This window comes from Carettochelys insculpta, chromosome 1 (genome assembly GCF_033958435.1).
Source record: "Carettochelys insculpta isolate YL-2023 chromosome 1, ASM3395843v1, whole genome shotgun sequence".
NCBI classification, from domain to species: domain Eukaryota; kingdom Metazoa; phylum Chordata; order Testudines; family Carettochelyidae; genus Carettochelys; species Carettochelys insculpta.
The window spans coordinates 183,138,981-183,153,945 of record NC_134137.1 but is presented as its reverse complement, the minus strand read 5'-3'; positions in this window follow the sequence as shown (position 1 = coordinate 183,153,945).

Below are 14,965 nucleotides of genomic sequence, written 5' to 3'. Positions count from 1 at the left end.
GAAACTACATGCAGCTCTTGAAGGACTTCTTTGTGGCACCTGATGCTATAATTGCAAAGTTAAAACAAAATCCTATTATTTTGAATAAATGGTGAATGTCTAAAAGCCCAAAAATGAACAAATCGTATCTAAATAGCAAACTATATGTGTTCTTGAAATGTTGGATAACTCCCCCTAGCGTCCTCCAGAGAGAGAAGGTTTGGGAGTAAAAGTCTGGAAGACAGTGGTACAAACACACACAAAAAGTGTGAGGAATTAAAATACTCCAGGACAGTAACAAACTTTTTACATAAACACGTATCGCATTCCAAATCATTGTATACGCTGGTCTTAAAATAGGGGTTACCAAAAGAAAGTTTTGATGTTATTTATTAAGGACTGTCTCATACTCACATGCATTGCAGCTCTTCATTGATTGAGTTTTTTACCAAATTGGAAAAAATAATTCTTCTTGCTATTTTGTTTGCAGCCCCCTGTTCTAGGTGACCTTGAGAGCTTCTGTCCACAGGAACTTCCTGTCTCCTGTGATAATTCCTCCCAAAAACAACTTGGATAACTTGGGCAGATTTTGGTAAACTCAGAGAGCTGGTAGGTAGAGTCCCACGGGAAGCAAGACTGAGGGGAAAAACAACAAAGGAGAGTTGGCAGTTTTTCAAGAAGACATTATTAAGGGCCCAAAAGCAAGCTATTCCTCTGTGTAGGAAAGATAGAAATATGGCAAAAGACTGCCTTGGCTTAACCAAGAGATCTTGCTTGATCTCAAAATAAAAAAGGCATCATATAAAAAATGGAAACTAGGACAAATTACGAAGGATGAATATAAGCAAACAACACAGGAATGCAGGGCCAAGATTAGAAAGGCAAAGGCACAAAATTAGCTCAAATTAGCTATGGGCATAAAGGGAAACAAGAAGACTTTTTATAAATACATTAAAAGCAAGAAGAAGACCAAGGATAGGGTAGGCCCATTGCTCAGTGAGGAGGGAGAAACAGCAATGGGAAACTTGGAAATGGCAGAGATACTTAATGACTTCTTTGTTTTGGTCTCCACTGAGAAGTCGGAAGAAGGAATGCCTAACGTATTGAATGCTAGTGGGAAAGGGGTAGGTTTAGAAGATAAAATAAACAAAAAACAAGTTAAAAATCACTTAGGAAAGTTAGATGTCTGCAAGTCACCAGGGCCTGATTAAATGCACCCTCGAATATTCAAGGAGCTGAAGGTGGAGGTATCTGAGCCTTTAGCTATCATCTTTGGAAAATTATGGGAGACAGGAGAGATTCCAGAAGACTGGAAAAAGGCAAATATAGTGCCCATCTATAAAAAAGGAAACAAAAACAATGCAGGGAACTACAGACCAGTCAGTTTAATTTCTGTGCCAGGAAAGATAATGGAACAAGTAATTAAGGAAATCATCTACAAACGCTTGGAAGGTGGTAAACTGATAGGGAACAGCCAGCACGGATTTGCAAAGAACAAATCATGTCAAACCAATCTGACAGCTTTCGTTGATAGGTTAACGAGCCTTGTGGATCAGGGAGAAGCAGTGGATGTGATATACCTAGATTTTAGTAAGGCATTTGATACGGTCTTGCATGATATTCTTATCAACAAACTAGGCAAATACAACTTAGATGGGGCTACTATAAGGTGCGTGCAAACTGGCTGGATAACTGTACTCAGCGAGTAGTTATTAATTGTTCTCACTCCTGCTGGAAAGGTATAACAAGAGGGGTTCTTCAGGATTCTGTACTGGGACTGGTTCTATTCAATAACTTCATCGCCGATTTAGATATTGGCATAGAAAGTGCGCTTATTAAGTTTGCAGGTGATATCGAGCTAGGAGGGGTTGCAATTGCTTTGAAGGATAGGGTTAAAATTCAAAATGATCTAGACAAATTGGAGAAATGGTCTGAAGTAAAGAGCATGAAGTTTAATAAAGACAAATGCAAAGTGCTCCACTTAGGAAGGAACAATCAATCTCACACATACAAAATGTGAAGCGACTGTCTAGAAGGGAGTATGGCAGAAAGGGATCTAGGGGTTATAGTGGACCACAAGCTAAATATGAGTCAACAGTATGATGCTGTTGCAAAACAAGGAAACATGATTCTGGGATGCATTAACAGGTGTGTTGTGAACAAGAGACGACAAGTCATTCTTCCGCTCTACTCTGTGCTGGTTAGGCCTCAGCTAGAGTACTGTGTCCAGTTTTGGGCGCCGCTTTTCAAGAAAGACGTGGAGAAATTGGAAAGGGTCCAGAAAAGAGCAGCAAGAATTATCAATGGACTACAGAACATGACCTATGAAGAAAGGCTGAAAGAATTGGGCTTGTTTAGTTTGGAAAAAAGAAGATTAAGGGGGGACATGATAGCGGTTTTCAAGTATCTTAAAGGGTGTCATAGAATCATAGAATCATAGAAGAGTATGACTGGAAGGGACCTCGAGAGGACATTGAGTCTAGCCCCCTGCCCTCACGGCAGGACCAAGCACTTTCTAGACCATCCCTGAAAGCCATCTATCTAACCTCTTCTTAAATATCTCCAGTGATGGAGATTCTACCACCTCCCTTGGCAATTTGTTCCAGTGTTTGATCACCCTGACAGTTAGGAACTTTTTCCTAATGTCCAACCTGAACCTCCCCTGCTGCAATTTAAGTCCATTGCCTCTTGTTCTATCCTCAGAGGCAAGGAAGAACAAGTTCCCTCCCTCTGCCTTATGACACCCTTTTAGATACCTGAAAACTGCTATCATGTCCCCCCTCAATCTTCTCTTTTCCAAACTAAACAAGCCCAATTCTTTCAGCCTTTCTTCATAGGTCATGTTCTCTAGACCTTTGATCATTCTCGTTGCTCTCCTCTGGACCATCTCCAATTTCTCCACATCCTTCCTGAACTGCGGTGCCCAGAACTGGACACAATACTCCAGCTGAGGCCTAACCAGCGCAGAGTAGAGCGAGAGAATGACTTCTTGTGTCTTGTTCACAACACACCTGTTAATGCATCCTAGAATCATGTTTGCTTTTTTTGCAACAGCATCACACTGTTGACTCATATTTAGCTTGTGGTCCACTATAACCCCTAGATCCCTTTCTGTGTCATAAGGAGGAGGGAGAAAACTTGTTCTTCTTGGCCTCTGAGGATAGAACAAGAAACAATGGGCTTAAAGTGCAGCAAGGGAAGTTTGGGTTGGACATTAGGAAAAAGTTCCTAACTGTCAGGGTTCTCAAACACTGGAATAAATTGCCTTGGGAGATTGTGGGATCTCCATCTGTGGAGATATTTAAGAACAGGTTAGATAAATGTCTATCAGGGTGGTCTAGACAGTACTTGGTCCTGCCATGAGGGCAGGAGGCTGAACCCAATGACCTCTCAAGGTCCCTTCCAGTCCTAGCATTCTATGATTCTATGATTATTAAGTGCAGTTGCTCTGGCCATCTGAGACAATTATACCCAAATTCACACCTTCATAAGATAATTGCAGGCAGCTTGAGCCTTAACTCCCCATAAAGCACAGCTACCCTTTGGCATTTAGCATTAGGATTGTGTAAATCAATAGATTGATTCCTCTGTTTCAAAATCTAGCTGGTCCACTGGAACAGATCAACAAGAATTTTTATCTGAAAATTCTGCTAGGGCAGATAAATTAGAGTATTCTAAAAAGTATTAAAAACCCCTACAAGAGCCCAAGGTGAATGAGGGATTTGTACTGACTTACAGAGACATAAATTGCTGTAATTGATCACTCTGATTCCTATAAGGCAGCTGAAGTTATGCCAAAGGGGAATACTGCTCTGCAGAATCACCTGATATTTGTTATTACAGAACCTCATGGAAGTGGCCATTGAATTATTTGCACAGCAAAAAAACAATTTTGTTGTAATACTGGTCATAGAGAAAAGCAAACAATCCACAAGTCAAATCATGCAAAATATATTTATATTTTATATTCTAGGCAAGGAGGTGAGGTATTCTAATGAGGGGCAGTTTTGAAGATCTAAAGTTTTCTAAGCAATGGGTGAAAATGGAAAATTGTTGAGTTTTCACCTGTCCAGGCAGAGAGGAAATAAGACTACTTTGTAGCAAATGTACAGAGCGTATTTTTTTGGTTTCTTTCCAGCTTCAGCTGTTAATTGCAATCATTTGGCAATGTTGCTCATGACACCTGATGGTATCTGAGATTTGTAAATGGTCCCGCTGAGTACTTCCCTGAGCTTATATATAGCAGATATAACCTGCTTATGTTTTACCTATGGATTTCCTTAATCTAGTATGTAAAATTTATCTATAAAATTATTTTCCTAATCCCAACTGTACATTTTACTGCAAACTCTCTTCTGCACAAAGGCAACCTATATCTAGCCAACCACACTTTCCTAAGGTGTTTCTTGAAGGAAAAGTGTTGTTTACTTTCCGTATGTCCGCAAGCATACATGGAAAAACCAAGATGGAAAAACCATGAAGAAAACCTATTTCTGTACAGATGGGATTCAAATGAGGCCTTTCTGCACAGGGAGAACTGGCACAATGCAGAGATTCAAAACTGTATTGGTCGTAATCTGTACTAGCCATAAAGCTGTGAAAGGGAGGGCTTGGGACTGGAAAGCTCTGAAAATTAAAAGGTCAAATTTGCATTCCCAAACTCTCTAAATCATAGCTTTGAATCCAGGACTGGTCAGTACTCACCAGACATCATCTTTAGCTATTTGATACCCTATTTGAGGACAGTAGAGGACAGAGGCCAAGGCCTGGTTAGACACCACCAGCAGTGGTCTCTTGAATACAAGGAGATGGCCAGGCCCACTGACAGAGGGAGCAATTGCCCAGATACCCAGATGATTTCAATGGACACAGAGGCCGTCAGTCACTGCTGCTGTTGTGGTAGCAGTGGCAGCCAGGAGCCCCAGGCCATTTTAAATCACTCAGATGAACTGCTGAGCTCCTAGGCACAGGGCCATCTCTAGGGATACAGGGCCCATGTCACAAGCACCAAGTTTCAAATTTGCCAGGCAGTGCTCCTTCCAGCTCTGCTCAGGCCCTGCTCCCACTTCTCCCCTTCCCCTAGGCCCTGTCATCCCCTTGCTTCTTCCCATCCCTGCTCTGCCCCTGCCCCTCCTCATTCCACCCCCTCCAGCCTCTTCTCCACCCAGATCCACCCTCTCCCCTATGTCCACTGCATCCTTGCTCCTTTCCCTACTCCCCCCTCAGCACCTCCTGAAGCCACATAGTGTCTGATCCATGGCAGGTGGTGGGTTCTGGGAGGGAGCAGAGGTGCTGATCAGCCAGGCCCACCAATGGGCAGGAGGCATGGAGGGAAGGATGGGTCTGGTAGAAGGTTTCCCATCTCTTACAAAACTTTCAAATCTGCACTTCATTAGAACACCTCACCTACCCTCTGAGGAGAACAGAAAAATGTGGTCCTTCGCCTTCCTCTCAACTGCCACTCGCCTCTCTGTTTTCCTCCTCCCACCACTAACCCACCCGCTACCTGCGTCACCTTCTCACCATCTCGTAATTTGATCAAAGCCCTGGGTCCCCACAAATCATGGTGCTGCAGACAGTTGTCTCAGCTCACCATACCCCAGGGACAGTTCTACGTGAGCAGCTCAGTATCGTTGGTGGTGGAGGCAGCTGGGTAAGCTTGTGGAGGCTGTCGCTGTGGTGGAAGAGCATGCCCAGCAACACAGCCAACGTTTTGCTAGACACCAACCAGCACAAGTACATCACCTCCCAAATGTTAGGCCGGCAGTGTCTGTGTCTGGTGCAGCCCGTGCGTGCATAGGGACCTATTGAAGGTTGGCAGCTGTTAAACTCCTTGCAAGAAGCAGCTTAGGCATCAATGCTGCCTCACTTCAGAAGAGGGATTCTGGGCTGTTGACTGCCACAAAGATCAGGCAGCTCCCACTGGCTAGCTTAGGCAGCTTCCTCCCTAGCATCCTGGCTGCTGTGGATCCCATTCTTAGACTCCCATCTCTCCCTGTCCATTGTGTTGGGTGCCTAGGCACTACAAAGCTTAAATCCTTTGGTGACTGGTCCAGGGCCACACAGGAATCCAGATCTCCCAGCTCCCAGGTTGCTGTCCTAACCAGTGGACCATGCTTCCTGTTCCTCCTATAACACAGAGGGAGATGCAGAAATCTCCTAATCTCTAGTTAACATCAGGAGTGCCTTTTTCCAAACCACGCAATGTAGGTTTCGACATCAAAAAAATCTTTTCAAAATGCAGAAGTGACTCCTCTGTAAGCACCATTCACAGTCCCGAGCTTTGTGATTTCTTGGCGGAACATTTAAATATTTGACACTGCATACTGCATATTTTATTTTTCACACATATTCTGATTAAGTACCTGAGGAAACTGAGAACACCAGTCGTTAGCGATGTAACATAAGTGAAAGTGTATGGGGAGTGTATAGATAGTCAAGTAAGGGATTTTATTTTATTTTATTTTATTTATATTGATGCCTGCAAAATTCAAGCCTGGGCAACAAAATACTCCTAATAGTTTTAGTATATTACCTACGTTTACCTCACATCTGTATGGAAAAAATAAGACTTTCCTATACTGATCAATGGAACAGCTCTTTTTCAAGAAAGCTCTCTCCCTTCCTCCTAAATGCATTCTTTCTCTAAGGGATATAACCATTGTTTGATATATTCCTTTTCCTTCACATTTGTCAGATCGACAGCAATCTCTAAATAGATTCATTCAATGTAGCAGAAATACTATTAGCTTCATTGAATTATTTATATGGACTTTGTTGTTTTAATTTGTATCCTGGACACCCATTCTGCAAATACATTTGCTTTCTGAGCAATACAGTAGAGTGGAACTAAGGTTTGTGAAAAACAGTCAGTCCTGTGGTACCTTGAAGACTAACACATTTAGTTAAGTAACAGACAGTAAGCCGTGCTAGTTTATACACTATCAAAACAAAAAGCAGTCAAGTAGCACTTTAAAGACTAGCAAAATGGTTTATTAGGTGAGCTTTCGTGGGACAGACCCACTTCTTCAGACCATAGCCAGACCAGAACAGACTCAATATTTGGTGCTGCAGAACTGCTTGTTTTTTGTGAAGCTACAGACTAACACAGACTTCCTGGCCTATTAAAGAAATTAAGTTGGCATTGTGCAAAAAATAAAATAGATAAAAGTGTTGAAAAAACCAGAAAGTGTAATTAGTGATGTTTCAAAGGGTTAGTATAAAAAGAAAAGAGTGGTTTAACTCTTCACACTATACTAAATGTTGTGCGCTAGTATAATTCATTATTTTTGCCTAAAAAGCTTAATGTTGAAATGACTTCTGAGGATTAGTTCCATTCCAGAACAGTCAATGTACAAAACCAGCCAAAGTCTTAATGTTTCATCGTAAATATTAACTACAAATTAACTTTTCAGTGACTTACATAACTACCCAAAAAATACATTGGATCAAAAGTGCTGCAATTTCTACAATGAAATTGGTTTCACATCTCACGAAAAACTATCCCGTAGTCCTCCGCTGCCATCTACAGTGTTTTTGCTATGGTAGGTAAGGTCATTCTATCAATGATATTAAACCTAGCAGCCTTGCCAACTATGTAAGCCTCTGGATGGATATCAAATATTTTAAACATAATGGCTGGGTCTACACTTGCCCCCAAATTTGAAGGGGGCATATTAATCAGGGTGATGGGAGATTACTAATGAAGTGCTGCAGTGAATATGCAGCACTTCATTAGGCTAATTCTCCCCCGCGACAGCTTCGAACTTTGAGGAGTAAAGGCACTTCAAAGTAACACGGGCACACACATGCCAGCACTTCAAAGTTTGACACTTGCAAGTTGCTGTGGGGGAGAATTAGCCTAATGAAGTGCTGTGTATTCACCACAGCACTTCATTATAATCTACCATTGCCCTGGTTAACATGCCCCCTTTGAAGTTGGGGGCAAGTGTAGACAAGCCCAGTTTGAGTACCCTATAAAAACAAAATCTCCTCCTTATTTTGTTTTCTTCTCATTTCTATCTCTGGTCTCCATTGTCTCTTCTGATCAAGTTGAAATCATGAACCCTGTGCCCTAGTATTCTGGTATTTTAGGATTTTGTTTTGGTTTGGTTTGGTTTTGTGTTACACAGAAATAGTGGAAAATGTTATAAAAGAAATTTAGAAAAATCGGTATTATGTATATGGCTCTTAGTGTTGTTTTTCTGTATGTCACCATAGTTACAGTTGTAAAACATGAGTTTAACATAATATATCTCCCAGAATTTGGAGCTAGAGAAAGATGAACAGACTCTTCTGTTCTCTCTTGTGCACAACAGCTCTCTGGAACTCTAGATATAAATTTTATGATCCAATATTTTGTTACAAAGGAGTTGCTGAGTTTCTTATTTGTTTAAAGAAAAAGTTCTAATGGTTGTTCGTAGGTTCACAAGCTTTTTTTTAAGGTGGTACAGAAAGAAATCCACTAAAATTATACTGTACTACAATGTTTATATAAAACTGCCAGGCTACCATTGTAACCTCTTTTATGATGCCCTTGAACCTCTTGTTCCCAAACTTTGGAGAGGACACGTGTATCTGAGAGTTAGCTTGGTGCTTACAAAGACAGATTCGGACATCTCATGGGCCAAACTATAAAGCAGTAGCATGATCTTATTCATAGGCAGAAAGAAAGTACTGAATTAAGAGAGCAAAGAGGAGGATACGGAGGAAAAAATGAAATGGGAAGAATAGAAGTGCGCTAAAGGTGGCAAGGTGCTAGAGTATTCATGGAAATATGGAGTCACATTCTCAACTGGAATAAGTGACTTCAGTGGAGCTACAGCCACTTTCCCAGCTGAGGGTCAAACTCATTCTTCTAAACTGAAATTCAATTTTTTTTCTGAAAGGGAGAAATAAAATGAGGCATATGATCCTCCTTAGCATGGTGTTGAGCTGACCAGTTAATCCACATGGCGAATGGTTCAGTAGAATTCTCAGACTGTGGAATAAATTAGTAGTAATCACAGCTCTGAGTCACAAACAACAAGCAGTCCTGTAGCACCTTGAAGACTAATACATTTATTAGGCGTTGAGCTTTCGGGGGTAAGACCCACTGCCTCTGATTCTGGAATAGACAATTAGAATCCAGAGTTTACACAGCCGAGCGGTGGGGAGAGGAGGCGGAAAACACAGGTCACTAATAGGACCTGTAGATGAAGCAAATTAAGTGAGGTAGGATGTGTTCCATTCTTGGGAATATCAAAGGTGGGGAAATTGCCTTGGTAATGTATCAGATAATTGAAATCTGTTAAGGCCTAATTTAAAAGTGCTGAATTTGCAAATGAATTGTCTCAAATACTGTATTTTATAGTAGAGCTGTTGCAGCCCTGTGGATGAGGATTGAAGAGTATGCCAGTGTTTGCATGAAGGTTTACTTTGGATGGATTACTTTGGATCATTTGAGGTATTGGCACCCTTACAGCAGGACTATCCTACTATGTTGACTCTGTCCTCAAACTCTGTGATACCAGCACTCCTAGCTCTCTCCAAGACACCATTGACTTCCTGGGGAAACTATAGAATTTTCGTAATCTTCCTGAAAGCACCTTCCTTGCCACCAAGAATGTAAAAGCTTTTCAGATCAACATTCCACATGAGGATGGACTTCAGAGCAGCAGTAGGAAGCCTCCAAGCAGTTCTGCAGAAACTGCTGCTGCTCCCCTTCCCTTCCCTCAGCTGGAGGAACACCAGCAACCAGCAGCAGAGTCCAGAGCCACTTTCTGCTCTCCCGCCTCCTGGGTCCTGGCTCTTGTCAGAGCCCACAGTCTGGAACCAGACCACAGCTTGCCTGATCCAGCGTGTAAGGCTTGGAGCTCCAAGCCCCCTATCCCGCCATGGGCCAGCTTCTGTGGAGAAGAATCCCAAGCCTTGGGGTCTGGATCCAGACGATCACAGTCCGGATCCAGACCGCAGGCCAGGGGTTCCCCACCCCTGTCCTGCATAGTTACTGTGTACGCTGGATACTAATGACAATGCAAACATGATTGTAAGAGTACATTCGTGTAGCAAAACAAAGATCTCAGAGCACTATCCAAAGTCTGTGGGCACATATGCAAGCCCAGAAACTGTGTGTGCACATATGAGCATGTGAGAACAAGAACTACATCACCCAGTACTGAAAAACAGCCACTTTTAAACTGTGGCAACATGACACAACAGCACTAGGAAAAAGTGAGCAATAACTTTTCTTAATAAAACTCAGCGCTGGTGTAAAGCTGACAGGTGCAGAGATGCACATGTAATGGACAGAGGCAGCTCTTAGAGAAGGATCTATTAATGGAGATTCTCTGTGTCCGAGGAAGGAGGAGGAGATGGAAGATGCTGAAAGAGAGATAAAGATCTGACGAGAAACAGCCAAATGGAGAAGAATCCCACTCAATCACATCTTGTAATGACAGACAGTTAAAAAGGAACAAGGTCTTAAAGTGCTTACATATAAATGCTAGAAGTCTAAATAATAAAATGGGTGAACTAGAGTGTCTCGTATTGCATGAGGATATTGATATTATATGCAGCACAGAAATTTGGTGGAATAAAGATAATCAGTGGAACACAGTAATACCAGAGCACAAAATTTATGAGAAGGACAGAACAGGTTGTACTGATAGTGCAGGGAAAGAAAGCACAGAATCAAATGAAGTAAAAATCTTAAATGAACCAAACTGTACCATAGAATCTGTACAGATAATAATTCCATGCTCTAACTACTGACCACCCGACCAGGAGGAAGATGGTGACAGTGAAATGCTCAAGGAGATTGGAGAGGCTATTAAAATAGAAAACTCAATAATAATACATGGACATTTATCAGAATGTGGAAAAGTCCAGTACAAATAACAGCTGTAAATGAAGAACTTCCAGCACTATAGATCAGTGTTTCTTAAGCTATGTTCTGTGGAACACCAGTGTTCTGGGAACAACTTGCAGGTGTGCCATGAGCCTTAGGAAAAATGTTATATATTTTCTGTCATTAAAGCCAGATACAAATGTTACTTCTTCTTTGCTATGATACCTGATTAAACTACTTCATTTTGGTTTTGCTGCATATATTGTTTTTTTTCAGTTTGGTCTGATAATAATTTTTTGAAGAAAATTTTCCTTGGTGTTCCTCATTAAAACTCTTATTGTTTGGTGTTCTGTGGTCTCAAAAAATCTAAAACACTGCCATAGCTGTTAAGATTTAGTATCATACTGAATTAATCAGTGCATAAAACTGCAGTAGGATTTTCGTGTAGCCAGACTGACATCTTGTGGTCTCTGCAAAACATTTAAAGATTTAGTTATGGGATATTAATGTGTTAGTAGTTTGGACATGGTAAAATACAGCTCTCTTTTCTCCTGGGCAACATACAGCAATCCCACTCTGTCACAAGGAGCAAGCATTCAGTTTACACGTACAATTGCCTTCATTTCTGGTTTTGGTTTTGTATGGGTTTTTTAAATGCTCTGCAGTTTTTTAGCTCTTCTTCACATGGGGGTAGTGCCAACCCCAAGCATGCAAAAACTCATGTGTCAAGGCCCCCCAAAAATATCATGAGATTGGCTTAAAAATCATTAGGTTTGTTTGTCTAAAACAATGAATTTTAGGTTCTTTTCATTTACCTTCTGATTTCTGGTTCTTTGGAGTGCATTCACTTCTTGTTTTCAAGCTTTCTCCTTCACTGAAAGCTGAGATTTCTGCACAATATCTTCACTAGCAGAGCTGGATCTTAAAAAATAAACATCAATTGTTCTGAGACTCACAATAAAATCAGAAGCGTTTGCAACACTGGGAGCGGGGCAGTGGGGGTGGGAGGGGACAACTCCCCAGGAGATAGTGAGTATTATCCTATGTGTGCAAAGGCCATAGAAACTGTCAGTATTGCTGAACATGTTTTCAGAAATGATGAGTCATGCGCCTTCCCCACAAATTAGTGGTGGGCAACCTGCAGCCAATGGACTGCTTGCAGCCCACGAGACTAGTCTTAGTGGGGACCATGAGCTATTTTGGTGGAAGAGGAGATGGCTCTGTCTCAGAGGGTGCATGGGCAGCTGGTTACTCCCCACAGCAGGCAGTGCTCCACCCCAGCTCTCACCCCTCTCGATGTGGTTCTGGAGAACCAGTATACTGCTCTGGATGCCAGAGCCAAGAAATCAGCTCCTAAGGAGAAGCAGGGGACGCCATGCACCCTCAAGGCTGGGAGGTGTGCAGCCACCACAGTGAAGAGGAAAATCAGGCTAGTGGTGGTTGGAGACTCTCTTCAGAAGGTGACGGAAACACCTGTCTGTCACCTTGATGTGTCATCTCGGGAGCTATGCTGCCTGCCAGGGTCCCATGTCTGAGACATTATGGAGAGATTGTTGAGGATCATCCAGCCCTCTGACTACTATCCCATGCTCCTCATTCACGTGGGCACAAATGATACTGCAAGGTGTAGCCTTGAGTAGATCAAAAGTGACTACAGGGGCCTGGGAGTGCAGATGATGGACTTTGGCACACAGGTGGTGTTCTCTTTAGTCCTTCCATTCACAGGTGCATCCTGGAGGTGAGTGCCTGGCTGTGGAGATGGTGTCACCAGGAAGGCTTTGGCTTCCTTGACCACGGGATGTTGTTTCAAGAAGAACTGCTAAGCACAGAGATGAGGTTCACCTATCTAGGAAGCATAAGAGGATATTTGGACACATACTGGCTAATCTAGTGAGGAGGGCTTCAAACTAGGTTTGACACGGGTGGGAGGGCAGGGGCAGGTGACCAAAGCCCACAGGTAAGAAAAAAAATGTGGAGACCTGGAAGACAGGTCAGAAATTGGGACCATGGGCTATAATGGCAGAGATCTAACAGGAACAAGACAGAAGTAAGGGGTAAAATCAAATTAGGATTTAAGTTTTCTGGATGCAGATACAAGAAGTGTGGGAATAAGCAGGAAGAACTTGAAATGTTAGTAAACAAACACAAACATGACAGATGGCTCGTCCAGACGAGGCTCCTTTTTGAAAGGACCTCGCCTACTGCGATGTCCTCTTTATTCCCATCTGCTCATAGGAATAAGGGGACTTCGAAGTAGGCAGGGTCCTTCCGAAAAGGAGCCCCATCTGGATGAGCTGAGCGGCGGTGAGCCACGTCAATTTCGATGTGCCGCAGCGGCCCGCATGCTAATGAGGCGCTGAATATGTATTTCAGCGCTTCATTAGTAAACTTCGAAATGGCCATTTGTATGGCCATTTCGAAGTTATTGGGTAGTGTAAACATGGCCAGAGAGTTTTGGTGGGCTCATACACAAGATTGGAACATTGGTATAGAAGGATACAGTTTGATCAGGAAAGATAGGCAGAGGAAAACGCAGGAGGTGTTGCCTTATATATTAAAAATGTGTATACTTGGACTGAGCTTGAGTTGGGCATAGGAGACAGACTTGTTGAGAGTCTCTGCATAAGGTTAAACGAGTTAAAAAGCAGTGGTGATGTCATGGTAGGGATCTATTACAGACCTCCTCTCAGTGGTGATTTTCCCTCACAATGCACAAAAATGTAGAAAACACGTGCTCCCTACCTTCAAGCTCTGACTAGCATACAGTGGCGGATCCTTCAAACACTTCAACATGTACATAGAAGGTGTGCAGGATCTGTACCTAAGTAGCCTTCATCTAATAATTTCAAGTGCTTAATTCTGCAGCAGCCCCTCTGACAGTAGGTCCTAAATCAACACACTAGTTCACAGTAGCTGCGTCTACACGTGCACGCTACTTCGAAGTAGCGGCACCAACTTCGAAATAGCGCCCGTCGCGTCTACACGTGTCGGGTGCTATTTCGAAGTTAACTTCGACGTTAGGCGGCGAGACGTCGAAGTCGCTAACCTCATGAGGAGATAGGAATAGCGCCCTACTTCGACGTTCAACGTCGAAGTAGGGACCGTGTAGACGATCCGCGTCCCGCAACGTCGAAATTGCTGGGTCCTCCATGGCGGCCATCAGATGGGGGGTTGAGAGATGCTCTCTCTCCAGCCCCTGCGGGGCTCTATGGTCACCATGGGCAGCAGCCCTTAGCCCAGGGGTTCTGGCTGCTTCTGCGGCAGCTGGGGATCTATGCTGCAGGCACAGGGTCTGCAACCAGTTGTCAGCTCTGTGTATCTTGTGTTGTTTAGTGCAACTGTGTCTGGGAGGGGCCCTTTAAGGGAGCGGCTGGCTGTTGAGTCCGCCCTGTGACCCTGTCTGCAGCTGTGCCTGGCATCCCTATTTCGATGTGTGCTACTTTGACGTGTAGACGTTCCCTCGCTGCGCCTATTTCGATGTTGGGCTGAGCAACGTCAAAGTTGAACATCGACGTTGCCGGCCCTGGAGGACGTGTAGACGTTATTCATCGAAATAGACTATTTCGATGTTGGCTGCACGTGTAGACGTAGCCAGTGTGGGCAAAGATGTGGAATCTCAGCTCCTATAACACTGATGTTTAGGGCATTGCAATGGGGAGTCTGAAACTTGCTCAGGGGACTTTTAGTCAGCAAGGAGCCCACACAGCTATTTTAAAAGGGGATAATGCTTATATTGTCCCTCTCTGATATTAGCTTTCCTGTTTGACCCAGTGTCCTATGTAGCCTTCTGCCTCAGGCATCAATTAGAACTTCAGGCTTTATGTTTTCACTCCTAACTGTACTGAATGAAACTCTATAAATAATGGAAAGAAAAGATTTAAATGATACCCATTTTCCTTCCATTGAATTAATTTTTAATATGTGAGTGAGCTTAGTGCTCATGAAAAATGATGGAGTAAGCACAGGGCCTAACAATAAATATCGCTGAGGGTGCACTCTTGATATAGTGCCTCTGTCATGCCGCAGACTTCAGCTAAAATTGCGAGAGTGTGATACAGAGCAGAATTGTTCCACGACAGGTAATTATGGCAGTATCTGCCCCTCCCCCTCCAGCTCTGCTAATCTGCTGTTCCCTGGTAGTCCAGCTGTGCTGTTCTT